This window comes from Haemaphysalis longicornis, unplaced genomic scaffold (genome assembly GCF_048455015.1).
Source record: "Haemaphysalis longicornis isolate Haplotype H1 unplaced genomic scaffold, Haemaphysalis longicornis Haplotype H1 scaffold_3, whole genome shotgun sequence".
Classification (NCBI taxonomy): domain Eukaryota; kingdom Metazoa; phylum Arthropoda; class Arachnida; order Ixodida; family Ixodidae; genus Haemaphysalis; species Haemaphysalis longicornis.
In genome coordinates, this window is record NW_027526335.1 from 176,152,529 (window position 1) to 176,176,951 (window position 24,423).

General features: G+C 48.0%; 1 long non-coding RNA gene across 1 annotated transcript; it reads left to right on the forward strand.

Moving 5' to 3' along the window:
* Positions 1 to 2,681: 2,681 nt before the first annotated feature.
* LOC144173572 (uncharacterized) lies at positions 2,682 to 23,366 on the forward strand. Its single transcript, XR_013323323.1, has 3 exons — positions 2,682 to 2,856; positions 2,951 to 3,014; positions 23,154 to 23,366. It is a non-coding gene; the product is annotated as an uncharacterized LOC144173572 (long non-coding RNA).
* Positions 23,367 to 24,423: the final 1,057 nt, after the last annotated feature.

Sequence of the window (24,423 nt, forward strand, 5' to 3'; positions counted from 1 at the left end):
TAACTCTAAACCTGAGTAGTCACGACATGATTACGGTGTTGAAGGTTTAATATAGTCGCTAACGAACGCAATTAATAGTATGCGTGCACATATAACAAGAAACGAAAGTGATGAATATTTCAAAGCAGGTTTTTATTGTTTTCCAACTTTTATTTCTAGGCGTAAAGAACAAAATTAATCTTACTCGCTTGTCTTGGAATGAGGACCCGACCCACTAATCATCTCGATTTTACGGTTAAATAACTTTTTCTCGCCCCTCTCCTCCTCCCCTTGAGTGCAGCTTTCCTGTAACGCATATCTGAGTATTGGAAAGATATGGGTGTGGGAAAGTAACGAAATATCCTTCCAGCTCTGAACAAACATAGTGTTACTGTATTTTTACCAAAGACCTGGCTCGTTTTGCTCAATAAACCTCCATACTGGTTAGAAGCCTGTAAAAAATCAGCGCGCGCCTATACACACAGTGGGCTATTTGGAACTCAGCCTACGGTTTTCGTGGCCCATAATGCATGTCGGCACACTTTCAAGCCATGACACCGCAAATTATGTGACACCATACTTTTGAGCGTTAAAAACTGATTTACCTAACATGCGATTACCGAGAATCGTAATGCCTTCTGCCAAAGCCGACAGCCGCAAAGGCCTGAAATTTGTTTGGTCTTGTATTTTGGCTGTTGTCGGCTACTAGCAGCTGGCTGGTCCCTTAATATTGCTTACAACAGCAGCCGAGGCCTAGCTCCGACTCTTCGCGCTGCGCACATGACCTGCGTCGTAAAGAATTCTGCGACGCCGGCAATGTTTCTTCCGTAGCGGTATCGAAAACTATACGTGGAATCACGCCTCGAGATAGTGTAGGGGATTTTAAGTCTATTCTTATGATGAAAAGTTACGCACATGCAAAATGTGGTGCGGACAAGCATCAGACGTCAACCGAGCGCAAAGAAACAGCAGGGAGAGCGAGCCCGAGTAAAGCAGACGACAAATGCGAGAATCCCTATGCCGACGTCACGGAGGCGCGCTTCGCGCTCCTCCCGTGGTCGCGCTCACCTTACCCTGTACTGGAGCTCCCTGCATGGTAAACAGACAAGGGGCCCATCCGCCGGAGCTTCACCTCTGCTCCGACAGCCACCGTCGGTGGCTTCTAACCCTCCACCTATAAACACATCGTCACGGTAGGTTAGAACTTATGTTTGGGGGTCGGGGCCCGCGGTGACGCCAATACCGTCACCAAAATTACTCAAGGTGACCTGTGCGGGGGATATCATTCGATTCTAAACAGATATAGTTCGGTTGATATAGGTACGGGTTGTAAACTTTGTCGGCTTTTTTTCCTTTTGCGTCCAAAGAAAGAGCACTGCCTCACGTGTAATTTAAAAGGGCAGTCGTTAAGCTTAGCCTCAAAAAAAAAAAAAAAAAAGCTTCGCAACGCACCACCAGCCGTATCGCTAGCTGCGAAGTAAGAGAGATCGAAAAGCCAGCTGAGCAATAAAAATCACGAGGGTAAAACGTTTTGTCTATAGCAATGATCCTAGAACAGAGCCTACTGGGCAGCCACTAGTATTAGTATGTTACCATTTTAAGCTGACCCTTACGTTGTATTTCCCCTGCGCACACGTTGCATTTGTTTTTACAGAAAGTCAGCGTTTTAACTAAGGTATCCGAATCAGCAGATCCAAGGGCGTAGCCAGGGGAGCTATTTCTGTGTAAGAGCAACCCCGAAATTTTATAAGTGCGGCATACTCCCCTCCTGTTGGCCGTTTTTCCGCCCTTGAGTTTTACACTTCATCTATAAATTTAAATGTAAAAAGGGGAATAATATTAGCAAAATAAAATAACGTATTGTATGGGCGCAAACTGTCTTAGTTTTTTTTACCGGCATGGTCTACCACGCCACGAAAAATATTTCTGGCTATGCCACTGACCAGATCCCTTATTCCAAGTCATCCGAATTTCCCATAAGGAGAAGGCTCTTACTGGTTGCCGAATTACCTCTCTCGCCTGACGTACCCGAGGCCAGCTCCCCACGCGTGCTCTTTATAGGTTGCCTAAAGTCCGTTGCCTAATCCAGTATTATGGCCGCTGCCCCTTCAGGCGAAAAGAGCGAAGAACGCAAAGTTGCACTTTGCCGCAAACTGGCCGCTACAAAATGTTGAGTCAAGGTTGGTGATATCTTTTCTTTTCACGTGAAACGCGCCAAGAATGCTGCTTTCCGAGGCTGGGTTGAATCCGCTTTTATTAAAACGTGCATTTTTTTAAAGAAACTGAGTATCCTTTTTACCATTCAGATATAAACTGGAGACGGCCAGAAAGTGCAGTATGAGGCGTGCTGTCAAAAAAGGTTTAAAAACTTACCTGCCCCAGGCCACCTTTTCAACTTTTCCCCAGTGAATACACTATAGTAAAATATCAACGGAAAGCGTCATATTTCCTGGAAGAGAATTGACGTCTCAGCTCAACGTCAGTGGAAAATTTGTTCAAGCGAACTTCTGCTGAATGATATAGCCGCGAAAGAACAAGCGGCGAAGAAGCTGTCATTCAGTTTGCATGCGCGATCACAGTTGGCTAACGGATATGCCACGGGCTGCTCGGTGCATCTTCGAAATGCTGCCATGCCATATCATTACAGAGGGAGATGGCAGTCACCTTATAAATGTCGACGGCGTGTAACCAACTGGAGCTTCGTTTAAGGAACGGCATTGTGGGACAAGACGTCTCGAGCAGCGTATGTATAAATATCCGAGGCTGGCGTGCAAGGTGCCCTTTCTTCATTACGAAGTAGACCTTTTTGTGAAAATTTGATATGGTTTTGCATAGGCACCTCATTCGCGACATGCTCGCCATTACCGTGACCGTTATGTACGTACTTCTTCTTTCCTCCTTTTTAGGCATACAGAGCTGAATGCACAGCATGCGAGGTAATTGTAAAAACCTTGATCACTTTGAATTTCAGGTTTACGTTTTCTGAAGCCAGTTCACCGGGGGTAAGACGGACAGAAATAAACTGCCATAGACGTGTACGGCCCATTTTCACATTCTTTTCCGAATGTACTAAACTGCTGCACCCAGATCAACAGATCTACAGTTTTTAATATTCCAGTTTTTACTATGTTCTGCAGTTGTTACTGGTTAGGTGACAGTTTTTACTTGTAACTGCCTAATAACTCGAGGTTGCCCTTGCTTTGCTGTTTTATGCTAAGCTCGACATTTGCCCCATTCACGTTACACATTTCTTTCCACAGACGTAAAATCAGGTCGGAGTGCCCACGAACTCTGAAAAAGATAACTTGTCCTAGACATACTTGCCGTTAAATTATAACGAGTCTTCTTTTTGAGATGCGCTGAAGCAGCAATGGATCCTACTTTATTCTAAGTTAATACTCTAACTCACTTTTTTTACGAGAGGCTGCTTATGATTTCAGGCACTAGCAAAAAGATCCCGAACTGTAAAAATCGACGATATTTGGGGTTCACTTTGGCAAAACAATACTTCGTGTTTGCAACCGCATTTTAAGCGAGACGACGGGCGACACCCCATTTTGAACACAGTTGTGCTAATAAGGTCCCATAAGTATATGTAAGTGCTGCTGAAAATTATTTCCACCGTAGTTTTTCATCTTCTAATTTGCAGACACCACAAACAGCTAGTAGATTTTCATTTCTAAAGCGAAACTTTCGCATGTCAGCTGTTAATAAACCACAAAATACAGGACAATCCCAAATGTGTGGGTAACTTCGATATGGCCAATTCTACTAGAAAGATTTGAACTACCACAAAGGGTTGCAACTAGGTCAGTGTCTCTTAACTAAAGGCTGTATTTTAGGTATAAGAACGCGTGTTTTAGGCGCTAACAATTGGCAGGCAAAGCAACATTTTAGGCTTCCACCGTCGTAACTACAGGCACCATAAATGTTCAGGATATGGAAGCCAAACATGTCATTGTTTTGATGACAGAAAGGCGCCAACAGTTCAACATAGCCGTTCAAGTTTCCCATAATTGTGCTGGACTATTGGCGATCTGTTGGCTTCATTCAATAATCTCAGTGCTCACATTGATATTGGACGGCCACTGTCGCTTGACAGGCATCAAAAAGAATGCTCGAGAGCTTGGAATACTGATAAAAAGCGGTTTATGTATACCGGACACTAATTACGACCAACAAAAATAGAAACAGATAATAAAGTCAGCAGAGACGACGAGTTATCAAGAAATGAACGTGCTGTTACAAGAGGAATCCCCGCACGGGGCACCTTGAGTAATCTTTTTTGGCGGTATTGGTGACACCGCGGACCCTGAGCCCCAGGCATAAGATGTAATCAACCTAGGCGATGTGTTTATAGGTGAAGGGTAGAAACCTGTAACTGTGGCCGTCGGAGCCCAGGTCAAGTTCCGGCGCATAGGCTCCCTGTCTGTTTACCAGGCAGGGAGCGCCGAGAACTCTTAAGCTATCAGGGTAAGGCTTGAGAAGAAAGTACCCCCGTCCCCTGCGTTTTCCCTATGCCGTATGATATTTTCAACCCCCCCCCCTCCACACGTGATCAGTCCCTGAAAAGGGGCCGCACCGAAGTATCAGTTCCGTCCTAACCAACAATCTCTTTGCCAAAGTTAGTCAACTATTCCCGCTTTCTGATCATACCGTCTGTTAAAAAAGAAAAGCCTGTTGCCACTCTGTCCGTGTTCTTGGTAACAAAGTTCATAGGAGGTATAATCGGCGAATCCTACAAAGCAAAGAAATAGAGAACCGGATATTGTTGGTCGAAGTCAATACCCAGCAGCAGGCAACAAATCAGAACCAGACATCTATCGCAGAGCTGGACATCACCGTCACGCCCTATCGAAGCCTTAAAGGAGCCATGAAGACAGAATACATGTTTGGTTTATTTAAAAGACTGGTTAGCCTAGATAACAATGATACCAATATCATCACAATCTTCGAAAAAATAACAGAAATATTGAAAAAAAAACGTGTGGAGCAGTCACGACCCCCTAGCCAATTTCCCGCAACTTTTCTATGACGTCCCCGAAACTTGTTGAGCCAATGGCGGCCGCCTAACTGACCTGTCGCGACGACGCATGACTGGACGTCTGTAATAGGGCCTCTAGTTTCATTTGACGCATCACTTGAATGCTAACGTGCATAACATACATACGTGCATAACATGAAACATACGTGAAAAGTATGTTTTATTGTTGGCCCGTATGACTCACTGTGGCGCAAAACTGGAAAGTTTTTAACTACCTCTTGCTTGTTTTTAATAAAAAAAAACATTTTTTTGTCGCTGTAATGGAGCTGAGTGAGATACTGAATTCTAGTTCTTTCAAATTAAAAAAAGTTGTATGTTCCCTTCATGGCTCCTGTAACGGCTCACAGGGCGTTATCTCAGATCCTGACCTCATGAATGAAACCGAAACCGATCTGCTTGAGGGCCCGAAAAGGCTGGGCGTAGCAGCAGTGAGGTGCATAACTATACACAGAAAAGACAAAGAAATTCCTACCAAACACCTCATCTTACCTTTGAACCGTCAACACTCCCCGAATTCATCAAAGCAGGATAAACTCGATGTTCAGTTCGGCCATGCATCCCTAACCGCCGGCGCGGTTTTAAGAGCCTGACGTTTGGGCATAGTAAAAACGTTTGCCGTGGCCGAGTTAAGTGTGCAAAGTGTGCCCGGCACGACCTTCCGACAACTGTCCATCGCAAACCCTCACCTGCACCAACTGCCACGGACCCCACGTGGCCTACTCTAGAACATGCGAGAAGTTCAAACAGGAGAAGGAGATTATCAACGTTAAAGTAACTGAGAACCTTACCTTCTGAGAGGCGCGAAAGAGGTTATCCTCTTTCCTCATGGGGAGGTGCGCCAACGCAGCTCGCCGGTGGGGCGGAGCGGCATCTGGTTTCCACGGAGACCCAGTTCAGCGAGTATGACCTGGTCCCGTCCCCGCCCCCCACTTGGTTATCTGACGCAGCCCAACCCGTCACCTCACCGCTTGCTGAGGCAGCAGCGGTTGTGGTGCCAACCGTGTACGTCGGGACCGATGCCACTCCCGCCATTGCCTCGCGATCCTCCAGTATGTTGGAGGGAACCGAGGGGATGGACATCAGGGGGTCCCACATTGGGTCCCAGCGCGACCGCATTGCCAGTGTCACCTCTGGCGCCCCCGACGCCTTCGGCGGTGGCGGCTCAAACGAAGGGCCCGCGAAAGGGGGGCAAGTCGAAGGGGCCGTGTCCGTCAGGAACCCCTGTGACATCTGACGAGGAGATGAATTTCGGCCTGTTCCTGCCTGCTACGCAGCGTGAGCAAGAGAAACCGATGACCAAGCCAACAGAAAGGCCCAAAACGCCCACTTCCAGAGTAAGAGACCCGAAAGACAACACATGAACACACACACACCCTCCAGTGATTCTTAAATGTAAATAATGGGAAAAGAAAACATCATCCAATGGAACTGCTGAGGCCTCCTTAAAAATCTTGACGATCTGTGGCGACCTCAATTCCAAACAACTTTCTTAAATCAGTACTAGGTATTCAGAAAGGACAAGGTTCCTCTTCGGGTGGTGCGCCATTGTTGCCCGGAAATCATCAGCATGTCAGCGTCACTCTTTAAACATTGTCCTTGAGGCTGTAGCAATCCGTACGATAATATTTATTAGGTTGACAACGGTATGCTCCATTTACATCCCTCCTGATTTTGCACTTGTGAGCTCTGTTTTCGAGGCACTGGTTCACCAGCTATCCGAACTATACATCCTCACAGGCGACCTTAATCCGCAGAACTCTGTTTGGGGCTCTTCCCGAACGAATGCCTGAGGTCGCCTGATAGACAAGTTTCTAACATCCTCTGGAGCATGCCTTTTCAACAAAAAACAGCCTAGATACCCAAACGTAGGACACAATGCATACTCACATCTTGACTTGGCTATTTGTTCTGCAGTTCTCTTTCCATGTCTTGAGTGGGGTATGGGCACGGATCTATATGGGAGTGACCAGTTCTCTACTTCGCTAACGTATATAGGCCTCCTGCGCGGTCTATGGGGGCGCTGCGCAAGCGGCTTCCCGGCAGTACTTCCGGGTAGTACAAAGCTGCGCGGGTCCCATAGGATCCCGTGTTGACAGAAGCAAAATGAGCTCGACGCTCCTGATTATTTTGCAACGTGGTCACCAGCTCATCCCTGACGCGTCCGATCTATTTCAGCGATCAGCTTGGTTTTAGCGGGAAAAGCTTTGCAGCTCTAAACACGTTTACAGCGCTGACCAAAGTGCCGGGACCGTGACGGCGTCTGCTACTCGCAAGTTCACAGAGCGATGGTCGTACGAAATGAACTTTTAAGTGAAATATCTAGTTTAAACTAATACTCTAGGTGACAAAGACTCCTCAAAAAAAGCCGATCAAAAAGGAAGAGTGAAGATATCGGCGATGATCGCGCCAGCGAATCCGGCGGACCGCAGGCTTGCCTGCTGCGGTGCGCCGCTCTTTTCCGTACCTGCACACTATGCGTGCACTTTCATTAAACAGTGCTCGTTTGCGTCGCCATTACGAATACATAGTGCAGCGTTAGCTTGCCGTTTTGTTGCGTGTCTCAGTGACAAAATGCCACGACGGTCAGAAGCGTGAAATTTGTTTTGCGATTCCGAAATTAGTGGCCGTAAAACAAAGTGGTCAGGCGAACTAAGAGGCCGCTCGCTTTCTTTGTTTGCTCTCACTTTACTTAATTACGCTCTTGCAGTATATGTACATTCCCAGTTCGCACTTAATAGCATAGAATGAGGGTCAGCAACGGCCGAGTTCCATGCAGCCGACACGGCGGAGGGGTGGACGACAAATCGGGTGAGAGGAGGAAGGGGGCTTTGAATGCAAAGAGAAAAAATTCAGCGAATTTCTAATAATATTTGACAATAATCTGGCGAACTGCGAAGATGGGGGGGGGCAATTCAACTGGAGGACACCAATTCTCCGTTCTTGTCTCGCTGTCTAACTCCATTTGAAGTCAAAACAGGCGTGTCGGCGTTCAGATTCGAGGACCCCTGCACTAGAAAACTAACTCAGTCAGTGATGATCGTATGTAAATATTCGGGGCCCCGCGCCGTGTATGCGGCTGTGTTATGTGATGTTATAGAAGTATACATCTGTGCAGGCAGCGGGTGTGTGATTTGGTGCATTCTTGTATTACAGCGCACTACAAACAGGACACAGGGAAGGACGCAGACACAGCGCTGTGTCTGCGTCCTTCCCTGTGTCCTGTTTGTAGTGCGCTGTAATACAAGAATGTCGAAATACCAACTCGCCCATCAGTCCACACTCGTCAATTTGGTGCATGTTTTGCGTCCTTTAATAGCGCTTAATTTGTTTATTTGGCGCTATTGCCCCACCTATATTCGCTAGTATACATGTACCCTGCCGTTCGTAAATCGTGCGGCGTAAAACTTTACGCAAGAAGCATTTAGTTTGCGAAAATACGAAACAAAATATCCACTCGTTTCAAAGGCGGTGCCAGGCCAGCAGTGTCAGCTGAGTCGGCTGTACAATTCTTGCGTTCGCTTGCATGCTCCCGCTGAAGCAACCTCTTGCAGTTACCTCAGGATATAGGATGAGGAGCGCTCCGTGTTTATACTACCCGTGAACTTTCCTTTGTCGACCGCACGCAAGAAGAAAAAACTGTAACTGTTATCAAACAGTTAAACCACCCGACCTGGCGATACTGTCCCACGCCACGACCACCGCGACAGCTCGCTCAAAAGAAAGCCGACAAATCGGCTTCTTTTAGCGGATATTATTTTGCTTAGCCTCTGCAACTACTTTAAGGGCTATTTCATACAGTATGCAGTCATTTAAACACGCCACAAAGCGCCACAACCAACTTTCACTCTGGCTTGTAATTGAAAACACATGGAGGGCGGCGAGGGTCGTCTGCTTTTGTACTACCCCGAGGCGTCGGCCGCTAGGGGCGCTGCATGTCGCAAAACGCCAGCGCAGGAGGCCTATAGGTAAAGGCCCAAGCAGTCCGTCTTCCTACAACAGGTTTAATGACTCAAACGCCAACTGCAGTACATTCACAGAAACATCTAAACTACACCACACATCCATAAAACACCTACACGTGTAGGAAACAGCCAAACTTATCACTGCGCACATCCTCGGGCTCGGCGAAAAGTCCATTCCTCACGCCTCCGGTGCCCGTCAAAACCAAAGGAGGCTGTGGTGGAATGAGAACTGTATGCGGGCGCGAGAGGTCCAGAGCAAGGTGTGCGGTCTCCTTCGTCGGTACCCCACATCGCAGAACCGCATTTCCTTTAAACGGGCAAATGCAATCGGCAAGCGCGTGCGGCTTGAGACAAAACGGGAGTTGACGCGCCTTCCTCACATCCATAAACTCGTACACACACACGCAAATTATTGACACGTATATGTAAACTCAAAGTACAGCAAACACACAGTATGCTCGTGGATAATACAACGGGGGACACCCTGGAAGACCAGGCTAATGAACTCGCACAACAATTCCAACATGTGTCCATTTCAGCACACTACAACAACACTTTCATAAAACACAAAACACCCTGTTAGAAGAAGTCCTTGCCAGATAATAATAAGTCTACTTCCTCTTATAACACTCCCTTCTCACTTCATGAGCTGAACATCGCACACAGTACTCGTAAACCTTAAGCTCCAGGCGCAGACAGCACTACATACACGATGATACAACACTTACATGCATACACACTTGAAACACTACTTCACCTCTACAACAAAATATTTCTTTCGGGGCGCCTTCCCTTGTCCTGAAGGGAGGCCATCATACTGGCCTTTATAAAGGAGGGAAAGAACTTTGCTCTCCCACAAGGTGTGGAGAGCTGCCAGGCTGGCTTCAAGGCGGGGAGATCCACCAACGATCAACTGGTTGCGTTGGAATTGTATGTAAAAGATGCCTTCATCCATAACCAAGTTTGCATAACAATCGTCTTCGATATTGAAAAGGCGCATGACATGGCCTGGCGGTACGTCATCGTGAGTGTCCTCAATTGATTTGGCGCTTCTGACAACATGCTGAACCCCCTCGCTAGCTACATTTCGGAAAGAATCTTTCGAGTGAGGGTTGGTAGCGCACTTTCCGATGTATATATGCAGGAAATGGGAGTCCGTCAAGGCGGTGTCTTGAGCTGTAGTTAACTTTATCTTAAGATGAACTCTCTCCGGAAGGCGTTGCCACCAACCATTTCCTGTTCTATATATGCAGAGGGCGTTCAAATATCTTTTAAGTCTCGTAACTTCTCAATTTGTGAACGCCACGTTGAGCGTGGGGTGAACAAACTTGCTGGCTGGGCAGATACAAAAGGTTTTAAACTGAACCCTAGGAAAAGTACTTGTGTTGCGTTCTCCCTCAAACGCGGGATTAAGGCGGCCCTGAGATTACCCTCCATCGTGCATCTATTCCTGTAAAAAAGGAGCAAAGATTTTAGGTGTCATATTTGATGAAAAACTCACGTTCATTCCAAGCATCAAGCAACGTAAAAATAAATGCCTGAAAACACTGAAGATTTTGAAGGCCGTTTCCCACCAATCCTATGACGCAGACAAAGAACTCCTTTTGCGTGTCTTTACCGCCTTAGAGGGGTTTCGGTTAGACCCCCTTGGACCACAGTCGTCCATGGAACATTCGTCGGACATCCGTTGTCGGACATTTGGACGTCCGTGAGACATCCGCAGAAAGGGGCCGACGTTTTACGGACGTCCGTGGGATGGTCCAATGCAAAGAAATTGCTCATCCTACGAACGTCCGACAGACGTCTTAGCCAGATTTTTCGACTTCTAGCGGATGTTCAAAATGGGACATTTCCAAACGGAAATGTACAGGGGACGTCCAGGGGATAACAAAATGCGGATATTGAATGTCCGGCGGACGTCCGTTTCTAGTCCCAAATTTTTCAAATCAGGGAGAACCTGTACTCGCTGTAAGCCTTAGTGCCTTATTGATAACATGTCTTGAAGCACTACTCCAGCTTTAGGGAACTTGATACAAGAGCCCCTTCTGTAGCTTGTTTTGCAAAAACCTAATTATAAATGCTTGCACCATGCACTCTGTGGATAGACAGCTCCACACCCTATTCATATTTGTCTTGCCAAGACTGCAAACAGTGATGTTACAGAAGCTTAATGCAGTGGAATGTTGCAAGCTTATCGTCACGACTTTCAATAAAGACTAAGCATACACTGCGGGCTGTTGTGTCAACATAAATATAAATTAGTTGTAGTAGGCAGTTACCACCTCGGTGAACGCGATGCTTGAACATGGCAGCCCTCAGTGTACACATGGTTCCGTATTGAAACGCGGTTACCATAATAGGCCCGCAACTTTCCACTGTAGTATGCTACTGCATACATCAGTGCTCCCACTCTTGCCAAGAAAAGTATGCGCAGGATGTGGAGCGGTCGGTCCACACAGTACGTGGTACAAGCATTGATAAATAGGATTTTGTCAAGAAAAGCCACGGAAGGGGCTTTTGTATCGAGTATTCTTAAAGCTGGAGTAGTTCTTCAAGGCATGTTATCAAGAAAGCAAGGAAATTTACAGCAAGTACAGGTTATCAAGTTTACTAGAAAATTGAAACCTACATTATGAAAGCTTTATGAATACATACCGAGTGTGTTTGGGATATTTCCAATAAATTGCGAAGACAAAACTTCCACTAATGCACGAAGAGTTAGCTTGAAAAAATGAAGTATTCAACAGTTAAGGAGGCTGCTGAAAACAAATATGTTGAATGAAATAGATCTAGCACACTGCAGATTACGTGTTGCCAAGTGTGGCATGCAAACCAGATGAAACGAAGTCGCCAAGCTTGAAAATTGGATGTTTGGATGTCTCTGTAGTTTGGATATCTCTGTAAATGTATTACAGTTTGCTTTTGATTTATTAAACCTTTTATGGGAAGATGGACTGCTCAGGCCTGTACCTATATACGTTAATGAAGTGGGCAAATGGTCACTACCATATGGGTCCTTGCCCACACCCCACTGAAGACATGGAAAGAGAATTGCAGAACCAATAGCCAAGTCAAGATGTGAGTATGTGTTGTGTCCTATGTTATCGTATGTAGGCTGTTTATTGTTGAAAAGGCATGCCCCTGAAGATGTAAGGAATTTGTCTATCAGGCGACCTCTGAAATCACTGCGAGAAGAGCGCAAAAGAGAGTTGTGAGCATTAAGGTCGCCTGTAAGGCTGTATGGTTCGGGCAGCGGGTCAACCAGCGCCTCGAAGTCAGAGCTCGAAAGTGAACATCAGGAGGAATGTATATTGAGCATTGCATTGAACGATATTTTGTCTTCCCATTATGATGTGTTAGAGCTATTGGAGTGTATCTATCTATTTAGGGTCTTTCGGGGCTTGGACTTTTGGAAGGGTTTTTTTAACCTTCTCTGGAGGTTCAGAGGAAGGGACCCGCTCCTTCCGCTGCAACGCAGACAGGAAAGGTCCCACGTCCATGTCGTCATCAGATTTGGAAGGGGTACCCAGCGGACCGGACATCCCCCGGACTTGGCACCCTTTCCGGTGCCCTTCGTACGAGCAGTGATCGACGAGAGTGTCAGGAGCGCCCCGGGTGGCACAGGCGGTGCGGCGATGGTGGGGACTGCCGCTGTTTCCTCCGTCTCAATCTCCGCCGGGCTCTCGCGTGCGCTTCGGCCCGGTGGATAGGAGGAAACAGTGGGTGCAGCAGCATCCCCGCCGGGCCTAGATGCCACCACAGCCGCTGCAGGGTAAGCGAACGGAACGGTGGTGGGTTGGTCCGCCGGAGGCAGCCCAGGGGTTGGGGGGGGGGTGTCGGCGGCGCGGGCCCAAGTCCGACTCGCGGTAGTGGGTCCCCGCCGAAACCAGACGCCGCTCCGCACCCCGGCGAGCCGCGTCGGCGTACCATCCAGGGGGAAAGAGGCGAACCTCTCTCGCGCTTCTGGAAAGGTGGTGTTTTCGTCTCCTTTCAACACAATGATCTGTTTCTCTTGTTTTAACTTTTCACAGCTTCTGGAATAGGCAGCATGCTGCCCCTGGCAGTTCGGACAGGTGAAGTGCTCGGATTCACAATTATCGGTTATTTATCACAATTAACGTCAGTTTACCACGACAAGAGGTTGTGCCGAGGCCAAACCGCTGATACTTGTAGCAGTGGCGTGTGTTTGGCACGTAGGGTCGGACCGGACATCTCACGACCCCTGCGTTGACCGACTCGGGAAGTGTTGAGCGGTCAAACGTCAAGATGATGTGTTTGGTGGGTATGATTTGGTCGTTTCGGCGTATGGTTATTTGCCTCACTGCCGTCACGCCCTGATAACGGAGGCACTCGAGCAGATCGGCTTCGGTTTCACTTATAAGATCCTGATCAGAGATCACGCCTTGGCAGCTATTAAGGTTGCAATGAGGCGTGATCTTTATGTCAACATTGACCATGCGCGTTTGTGCAAGAAGGTTTGCGGACTGCTGTTTGTTGTCTACCGCAATCAGGAGTTCTCCCGTTTACAGCTTTTTAGCATTGTAAGATTTTCCGACAAGGATTTCAAGATACTTGGAGATTAGAAACACGGACTGGGAAGTGATTGCCATTGTCTTATTAAGAGATTCCATGATCAGAAAGCGCGAGAAATTATCGGGCTTAGGGAGCGAGATTGATTGCAACGGAGGAAAGGATATTTCGGTGCGACCCCTTTTCACGGACCGATCACGTTTGGGTGAGGTTTGAAAATACCATACAGCATATATAGAAGCAGGGAACGGGGGTACTTTCTTCCACATCCTTACCCTGATAGCTGAGGAGGTCCCGGAGCTCCCTTCTTGGTAAACAGACACAGAGCCCATCCGCCTGGGCTCTGACGGCCACCGTTTGAGGTTTCTACCCTTCACCTTTAAACACATCACCACGGTAGGTGACAGCTTATGTTGGGGTCTCGGGGTCCGCGGTGTCGCCAACACCGTCACCAAGATTGCTCAAGGTGCCGCGTGCAGGCACATCAAGGAACTTAAGCATAAATGTCTGAAAACAATTGACATTGTGAAGGTTCTTTCCCACCAATCCCATGTTGGTGACAAAGAACTGCTGCTGCGCCTGTATACTGCTTTGGGTGGGTCCCGTTTCGACCCAAATTTTTAGAAGTTACATTTTTAGACCTCATTTCGTACCACGCATGATCACTCCCTAGTTAAATTTTTAGACCTCATTTCGTACCACGGATGATCACTCCCTGGCCCTATAGACCAGCCATGCTCATTGTCGTTCTCTGCTTTTTCTCGTGTTTTTTCTGTCTTAGTGTTTACGGTTTCACCTCTCATATATAACCATTGTTATGGCGCTCTTTGCCCCAGTTGCCCTTGCGCCATTAACATCCAACCATCATCATAAACGACGACATGCTACGGCCATAGCCCGAGCTCCTATGCTGCTTCGTACCTAGTACGCGGGACATTAAAACATTACCCTGCACCCACCTCACCCTCGCAAAACATGACAGGCAAACTGGAATGCGCAGGCACACAACGCATTGCAAATAATAAAACCATGCTTGAGAGCACACACTACTGGCATGCAACAGCTGCACGGAAGTTGCTTTGGATTGCGCACTTACCAGACGCACACAACTCATCTACACCTATGCATAATCGACATTTGATTTCAATGTGAGGCACGTGGCAAAACACGACACTAACACCTGCCTCAGCTCTATAGACAACGTATCCCACTCCACCCATCGCTCGTTCTGCCCGACGATCTTATGTTTTCTGTCGACCGCGTTCGTATTTTCCATAAATTAAGCTCCGACACCTCATTTCATACGACGCATAGTAACAACGTGACCTTCTACACTGGCGATCACCATTGCATTTCGCTGATTTAATTTAGTTCGTTGTCACCGATTTTAGTATTTACCTTAACATCTGCTATCAAACCACTCTGGCGCTCTTTGCCACAGTAAACCTTACGCCATTTGCATCCAGTCGTCATCATCATCCGGTTTTAAAATCACATCAAAGACTGCCTATTCCTTTAAATCAGTCGTTACTATGCATGCCTGTCCGATTTGTTTTATATCGTTCATTCATTTCTGCTTCTTTCTCATATAGAGTGAGAAGGGAAGCTTCTCAAGTTTGTCTGCTTCCTAGATTCCCTGACAAGTCTCACGAATTTCAGATGGAGAAAAACCAAGTGCGTAGAAGCGTTAGCTTGCATCACTTGTCCCTGCAGCGAAATACACAAGTGTAAAAATCTCATGCTAACCCCTCAGAAACTGCCAACATAGGGTTCTGTGCTGCCCACGGACCCACGGTACATGTCTCGTAAACTCTAAATGAACATACGAGTATCTTCATGGCAGAGGATTACGGTATAGGCTTAATTTAAAGTCGTGTTTTTAGATATAGAATTCCCCAGTCTTTCATATACACAAACTGCGTAAGTGCTGTGCGGATATTTCCGTTTCAAAAGCCTACCAAAAACCGTGTTGTCTACGTTGTCGTTAATAGCATATGTGTGTATATGCTTTAAAACTCCACTCGACCAAACGCTTGCTTCAAGACCACTATGGCTCGAAATAAGAGCGCAGATCAAAGCCTGACGCTGCTGCACTCACGAATACAGTGGACCTAAAAACAGTACCGTGCAGTGATGTCAAGCCACACATCAGACACTTTCAGAAATATGGCAAGCAGATTGGAGTGAACAGGCAGAGCAAACTACACGTAATAAAGCCACACTTGTGACCATACATCGCCGACAGATGCACTAGATAAACAGAGGTCGCCTTGGTCAGGTTATGTATAGGGAAAATTCAACACACTCACACCTGCTCAGTGGATCTCCAAGACCCCGGTAGCAGGTGTGGAGGTGGCCTGTCTGTAATCCAAATCTTCATCCAATCTAAGGCACTCGACACAACACGAAACAAATACTTCGCAAATATACAGACAGCTTATTTCACTACAACCATTATACATGTTTGGTGGCGATCACGTGTTATCCATTAGGCGCGTTTTTTAGTATCGATCAGAGGGCAGTTTTTTACACCTGATTTCTTATCACCAGCCATGTTTTTTGCGTTTTGTTTCATTTTACTCTTATCCCTGCTGGCGGCTTTTTGTGTTTATAGTGCTGTAGAAAATAACTAGCTTTGGCGTTCTTTCTACTTCGCCGTCTATATGCCATAAAGATCTACTGATGATGAGATCCTCAGACATCTGTCCGCATTACCGGCCAAGTCCTCAGACCTGATCCCCAGTGAGCGGACGAAATGTAACACGCCAATTACAGCTCCGCGGCGACAATGCAATTCCTGTAATCGCATCCGTGGTAATAGCGGAGGCAGTTAATACTTTTAATAATAGCCTTCGAACAGAAGTTGTGTTTTGGGGAACCAAATGTTAAAACCTGCTCCCAAGCCTCATGGCTGACTGGAAAGCAGAAAGCCGCATTCCGTTTTATGCCTTTCGCTGTATGCAACCCACTTTTTTGGGTATCAATTTTCCACCGCGAGTACGCTTGCATGGGGTTGGGCTCGTCGACCAGGTTTCTTCGGAGGGTTATTATGCAGCTTTATCAATGTGTTCTGCAGGACCGCTGTCATTGCAAGGGAAAGTTAGAGTTGGAAAGTCACGCTGTACTCCGAATTGCTGTTTGCAAAAAGATGCAGTTTTAGTTTGAAGAATAGTTGACATAACGTATAAATATACAATAAACTCATATTCTTCAGACTGAGTTGAGAGTAAAACCGAAATGGGACTGTACATCCCAACAACGAACAATAGGACTGTAACGGAACGATCGCCTTAAAATCCTAATTTATTTGTTGAAATTTTGCTGTTCAAAATTAAGCGTACGACTTCGGTGCCTAGAAAACTGTAGCTATTTATTTATCTAAGCTGCAGTTAGAAATCGTACGCAGACTGAAGCGCAAGAAATAGTGTGTGCCAAAAAACGTTTTAATTTCTTGAGTGCTCTGGTCTTGCACCGCGCGCTTTTCTTGGCATGCTTTGCTGTCGCTGCGATTTTTTGTGTTGAGTTATGTTGATGGTTTGCAGTTTTTACGCAGTAACTATATGTCACCCTCCTTTCTTGCCCTCCAAGTTTTTGCAGCGTACTGTTTTTCGCGTGCTCTTCTCTCGCATGCTGTTAATTTGCGGTACAGAATTTGGCGAGTATGAATTTATAATTTGTTGCGAAGTGATGTGTGAGGGTTTGGGAGTGTGTGTCTTGTAGTCCTGCGATACTGCGTAATTTTCAATAGGTAAGGCTAACGTAACCGATTGGGAGGAGACACGGAAGTGCGACGTACAGTGTACATGTGCCATCAAAAGTAAATAAAACATGGAAGGTGGGACCGAACCGTACTGGAGCGCCGCATAGCGGCACCGGCGGTAACCCAAAGTGCGCGGAATAGGCGTGTGAGCTTGCCAACGGCGGTAGCCCATCTCCAACTTTTAACCAACTCCTCTTACCTGGCTACGAGCATTGTTCGCAGCGTACAGGTTTCTGCGATGGCGCTGATAGCAGACACACATCCTACAGCGTCTCCGAACGCCTCCAGCGCACACGTACTGCCCTAGAACAAGTGCTGCCACAGGAATCCGAAGAAAACATTTTTCTTAAAACAGTCATCGCATGGCAGAAATCAGTACACTACGAACAGCTTCTGCAGCCTGGATAAAAGAAAATCGTTCTGGGTGTAGACGGGCTCCTTCCGTCGGCATGGGATGCATCTCTGTTCGCCCCTTTCTGTTACAGCCGGTGCAGCTACACGATGCTACACTGCCGTGTTCCAATTACTTCTGGCAGTATCTATCCTCGGTATTCAATGGCGTGGAATGTATAGGGACCGGGCGGCCGTTGTATGGCACCACCGTCGCTTCAGCGAACAGCGCCGCCCGTGGCGAACTGCTCGTCAGTGGCGGTCAGCGCAGCGTTGTTGTGCATGGCTTTCTGTTGTTCTGCTGCGGTTCGGCTTGCAATGCGTAGATAACCACAACGCCTTTTTTTTCAGATCGGCACATGTTGAGCCTAAAGGCGACCTTTACGAGGCATGCCATGTGTGTGATTTACGTCCATACGCAGTAATTACAAATAGCAGACGACGCTCTATGTGCCAGGCTAGAAGAAGTTGGAAGTGAAGTCCATTCCTTCATGCACATTTTTTATGCCTGCATGCAGTTTGGCGTATCACGGAATATTTTGCAGCTAAATGCTCCTACAAAGCCGGTGTGTGCAGGTGATCCAGGAATGCTGCGGTGCTGGCATTTGGCAGCTGATGCTGAAACGGCATCCTGCACACGCGAAAGACAAAGTTCGGGGTGCCTTATAAAATTTACCTCAAAAGAAAAATTTTGATGGATAACGCTTCCGTAAATTACCTACGGTAGAAACGTGGTTTATTTCACAGAAATACGCTTTCTACAGTCTTCGGGAATCGCTTACAGAATAAATACCGCATGATAGTAGAACGTTATTGCTTGTCGTGGAAATGCACAGCTTTACAAGAATTGCATTGGTTGCTGGCTATCTGGGGAATTGTTTTTCACAAAACCATTCATGCGTGGCTGAGGGAAGAGAGATAGGAAAGTGCCGAAAACCCGTACTCCGTTCCACAACTGAATGCTGCGGTCGATTTACAAAATCATGGGGTCGAAAAATCATGCACTCCTCCGTCTAACGACGATGATGGTTGATCGCTAAGTTTTCTCTTGTTGTTTTCTTTGGTTGCCTTCTGGATTTAAGCCTTGACTAGTTGAGCTCTGAATTGGCCCAGCACGCAGTTTGATTTTTTGAGCGCAGCGTCTTTGACGTTGGCCATTTACCATTTCTATTTCGCACGAAGAAAGCTTCGCGTTCAACCATCGTCGTCGTTAAACGAAGGTCTGGATTTTGTCGTTTAATTTTGCACTTCCATGCACCCCTCTGCACATCCCAGCTGCTTCCAGCGCGTCCGAATGCGCCTGTGCTGGAGGACGCGGGTTTATGCACCCCTACTTGAGGCATGTTTTTGGTTTCTTCACAAGGCATTACACGATTTTTTCAGGTACTCGGCGAAGAATACTTCAACATTAAAACACACAGGCTGACGTTAACACTGTCATATTTTTTAACTATCGGCGCCAGCGTTTATTCCACATAGGTGGTAAAATGGGAAGAGCAGGAGGAGGGATGGGTTTTAGCTTGGGCTGTTTCGTGGTTGAATAAATTTGGCTTTTGATGTAACGACTCCTGTAAATGTGAAAGTTCAGCTTCGGGTGTCAGGCTCCCATGCTGTCGCTCACTAAAACCGAATGCACAAAGCTCACGCTTACATAAAAAAAAACTGCCGCGACGTGTCCATGGCTACATCATAATCGATCTCGAACGTGAGTGCCTTCAAAGCACATGTATCGAGCTATCCCAGCGTTCAGGCTGGCGCGAAACCCGTAGTCACTGAAACCAATGAGGATAATTTAAAATGGTAGAAATGAATAATATTATTAATAGTCTTATTCCTACTCAGATCGCGCGGAGCCAGGCGCAGAGCGCGATCCTTTCAATATAGCCCATATCCAAACTTGGAAGCGTCCAATAAGTTCATTACCCGTGCATTTAAGAAGGAATGAATACTAATAATAGTTTTATTCCTGCTCAGGATGGGCGGAGCCATTAAGCGTAAATCGCTGCAAAAAGCGCTCATGTCATTGTAGCCCATACCAAACTTTAGAAGCGTCCCACAAGTTTACGTAGCAGTTATTGCAGCTAAGAACCTAACACCTCTGTCAAGATTTCGTTTCACTGCACATATCCGCTCACGACACCACCAAAACATTAAAAGCACCGAAGCAAACACGGTAAAAACAACGGGAGGCTGCGCAGTCCAATGCTGCGGCTTATTCCACTAACGAGGGGAGCGCCGAGTGGTGGCGCCACTCGTCCAGCTGCCCGGTCCCTATGCAGATGCAAGTACCCAAGTGTGCGCCGCCATTTCTGTGGCCAAGCGTCTGTTGCTAGGCGACGTTGCGCGCACAGCCCGCAGATCAGCACCCTTCTTCTCCTCCATGCAGCCGTGTGAGTGCGCCCGTGGCCTCCGCGATTTGCTGCCGGCTGCGCGCCACCGGTAGCCGATCGCGAAGGCCACGGTGGGCCACCACTCGTTACGTCGGTCTCCGAGGGATGGCGGCACTTGTCAGTGCTAAGCCCGACTGTGAAACGCATGACTGTGTTTCACGTTACGAACTCTTCGCCGAACACAAAGTACTGCGTCGAGTTCACTGTGAGTGCGATTATTAACATCTCTGTTGGCGCCACAGTTTAGAATCGGATTGGAACGGAGCAGGTGACGCACGCCGGTTTTTTTTTCTCATGGAGGAAACAAAGTTTAGGAGGGAGCGTAACGTGACAACCGTGAAGCCTAGTCATAAATAATAAAAAGGAAAAACGGATGGGAGATGTACCCCTCACGGGACAGACAAGCGGTAGTTCTTGGCGCCTCGTGCTGCCGCCCGCCCGCCCACGCTGCGTGCGTCGTTCCGTTCCGTTCGGTTTCCGGGCCGTCCAGGTATTCGGGTTTCGGCGACGAGTCCCCGTCCGGGCGTTGCGCGCAGCGCTGCCTGCAACAAGAAACGCGCCGCGGGCTGATCGTGCAGGCAAAGCGGTCGGACGGCAGAGACAGAAAACGTCTTTATTTATAGAGCTTTGGGATCCGTCGAAGTTCACGCCGCAGTGTGCCGCCGCTGTGCAGAAGTGGAGATGACAGAGTACGACATCTGTGCCCTATATTTTGTTTCACAAAACACACAGCACTTTCTTGGTTCTGGTCATTTTAGCCGTTCACCGCACAGGTGTAATTTAGCATTCGTTACCCATATACCTATCGCACGGATTGAGCAGTCCTTGGTCAACCAGCCCGCGTACTGCCTGCAACGCGAGGCGGAAAATGATCCGTTCCTCCTGCGCCCGCACCCAACCTCAGTGCTTCTGCACCTTTTGTTTCCTAATGCACTGAAGGAGACAGCAGCGTAACATAGACGTCACCACGACAATTGTGGCACGTACAACGAGCCACCATGCCAGAGCACCGATAAAGAGAGCGTATGGAAATGAGCACGCAAGCAAAGCCAAAGCTTTCCGCACCACCTCTCAGGTGACAGGACACTCGTTACAGGGCTATGATGTAACGGGAAGGTGGCGCGATAACTCCCAGCAGAATTCCAAGCGCAATCGTCAAAGCACACCTGGCAAACACCACGCACCCGTGAGCCGCTCCATACTTGTGAATGTTTACAGCCGCGCGTTCGAGCAAAGCCGGTCGTGGTTCCCGCGGTAAGCGTCAAATTCGGCTCGCAGCTCGTGAAGGTGCTTTCTGAGCATGGGGTCTACGTCTCGTGTCGCTTTGAACAGCGACAGTACTTCCACGATACGAGGGCGGGAGCGCAACGCTGGCGAAAAATCTTGTACTACCGCGCCTTCGGAAACGCCGCTCGCCTCCACCTCCACCGCCAGCCAGCCGGAGCACTAAATGCTACCGTGGGCCTGAGAGTGGTGCATCTTCCATGGTGCATTGCGCGGGAGGAGCCCGAGGAGAGGAGAATGCGGCGTCAGAGGAGGTTGGCTTGCCAAAGCTGGGCCGCCTGACGTCATGCTCCCTCCCAACATTTTTCTTCCTGCATGTTTTTTCTTCGGCGTGCGGCCGCAGTGGCCCGGGCTGCGCCGTGTCCGTGGCGCATCGGCCATGTCTGTGGCCGTTTCCAGTGTTGCCAAGCAAAGAAATTGACCGCTAAACTTTTCAACAAATACCGTCTATACACTGTGGCAACCCAATGTTCTAATTCAGGATACAGACGTGAAACCTCCCCGCTTCAGTGCGTATATCACCAAAACACTACCATGAAATTGATGAATAAGCATTACGCCGTAACAGCTGAAGTACGTGACTGTCTGAAGATAGCAGCACTTCTTTTTCTACTGCTTGTACGTGCACGCCCAGTCAGCCGATAACATCATCGAAGCTCGTACTCGCTGACTCGTGTCGCCGTGGTGATCGTATCGTAAGGCAAAACTCCCTGAAATACTTCGTCTCCCTTCTCACCCACATCTGGCGGTCGGAAATATTTTCTTGCCAGCAGCTGCCAGCTGCTCCCTGCCGTAGCCCTGGAGGACGGCGTACTCACAGCCAAGCACAGCTGCTTTCTCTCTCAAGAGAACGCATAGGTAGATCAGCGTGCTTCGCGCGCCCCTTTCTCGCTGGTTCAGGACCAGATGCACCATGGGTAGGCCGTGCTTAGTCCGCTCCGCCGAAGAGAGGACAGCGTGGAAGAAGGACTAGGAAATCGGGCTCGCCGACGTGCGCGTCCTTGGCGAGCTAGTCGAAAAGCCCAGAGAAACAGCGATGTCGGGCGGGTCAAGGGTTTCAGGAAGCAGGGGTTGGCGATTTCGTTTGACAGTATTTAACAAGAGATTGGTGTACTGTTCCACAGAAGTGGACTACCTTCGAGTGCACCCCTGTTGCGGATGAGGGCGGGGTTTGTTTGTTTTTAATTAATGTTCTTCGCCCTAGGGACTATCTTGATACTAATTTTTTTGCTCTAATGCAGGCTCTATTAGTCCAACCGGACAATATTTCCGAAGAACATGGGGGCAGTTATAGCAGGTTCAGTAATTGGTTCTATTTGCATATTTTTGCTTATAGCAAGACGCAGTAAAACGAGAATCGGAAATAGCGTCAGCCTATTCTATAGTACTAGTATGATGCAAGTTCCTGAACATGAATTGGCGAATTAAGCCGATTTATTTGAAAACTGACGTTTCTACTGGGAACGATGTCTCTTTGCTTTGAAAGTGGAAGCACTTTAAAATAGGTATCTGAAAATAAAAATGTAGACAAGTGTTTCAAGACCGGAGAGCACACAGCCAGGAAACATTTGAGGAACAACTAAAAGTAAAAAAATAACGATTTAATGTTCCCTTGGCACGTTTACAAATCCTAATATGATACAAAAGAAAACATAACAAAAAGCAGGGTAAAAGGTCCCGCGTGATCTCCCCCCTACTCCCCCCAAAAACTTACACGAGGTTTTGTTATTCTTTGTGAAATTGCATTCTTTGAACACTCTATGCCAGTTCCCTTCTGCCCAAAGTAACTGTTGTTCATGTCTGACTTTTTGCAGTGCTTCTTTCGCGGTCCAGGAGACAGTTATGGCTGCATGAATGGCTGTAAATGCATAAGGTTTGCCCATGATATTGGGTATCAGGGACTTTACGGTGGTTGCTGGAAGATAACGTACGTACACAGATTGAGTGGAGGTGCCTCCTACTCCCATACGGAAATGAAGAAGTAATGCTCGGAAACAAACCGCGACCAATAAAATTGCTATTTGAAATCAGGGGTCAGTAGAATTGATCTTGGGTTCTCATGCGGCGACTCTTTTTGCTCGACACACAATGGCGTGAACGTTGAATCACAGCACGCAAGGAAGCAAACGCAGCAGCACTAACAGGGGCGGACTACACATCACTTTTTTGGAAGGGCTTCTGATAGCCGAGGCACGGCTTGTTAGCTGGAATTTCGGGCGATGCGTGATCGATCCCAACGATGCTCATGCTCATGTCACATGAAAGAATGATGGGCGCAACTTGCACCAGTGGAGTAAGGCTGGAAAAACATCAGAGCTGACGGTCCACCTTGCTTAATTCCACACTGACAGCGGATACCACGGGAGAGGGAGCAGTGACCCCAGCAGTGCAAAATCGTTTTGGATGGCACTGTAGTGCAAAGACCATTAAAGAAGCTACAGTGTTTTTTTTCAGTAGCAAGCGTCGTCATGCCTTTCGTCGTGGCTTCAGACGGTACAGTCACGTAGGGCAAATCCTCTAATGCGCGTCCTCGCCACGGTAGTCCTTGATGTGTCCGTCAGCTGGCCCGACGGCCGTGTCGTGTGGACTGTGAAGGGAAGGCTTATCAGTTTCGTCGTCATGTTCGTCGGCGCGGCGGACCCGTGGCGCTGCGGTCGCTACACGACGACGACGACGACGGTGGGCCTCCAAATGGGGAGTAAACCGAAGCGCAGCATGGACGACGTTAGGCGCGTGCTCACGCACACTCGTTATCAGAGCAAAGCTGTACTACTTCCGTTACGTGATTTCGTGGAGGATGCGCAAATGACCTCTTGACCGGAGACACACCCCCAGCGACACATTAATGGAAGCGCATCGCGATATTCGCATAGCCCGCTGTTGGCGCCTGCGGGCGCCGACAGCGGTGGCCACCGCCGCTGCTGCCAACCATCCCCGCAGCCTCCCATGCGTGCGGTGCTGGGTCGTTTCGGGCAACGTGACTCGTCTAGCGCCTGGCGAAGAGAATGAACGCCGCGTTTGCCAGCCTCCTCTTGTGAACGTTGCACGGAACGGAACAGCTTTCAGACGTGGTGGGCAATACAG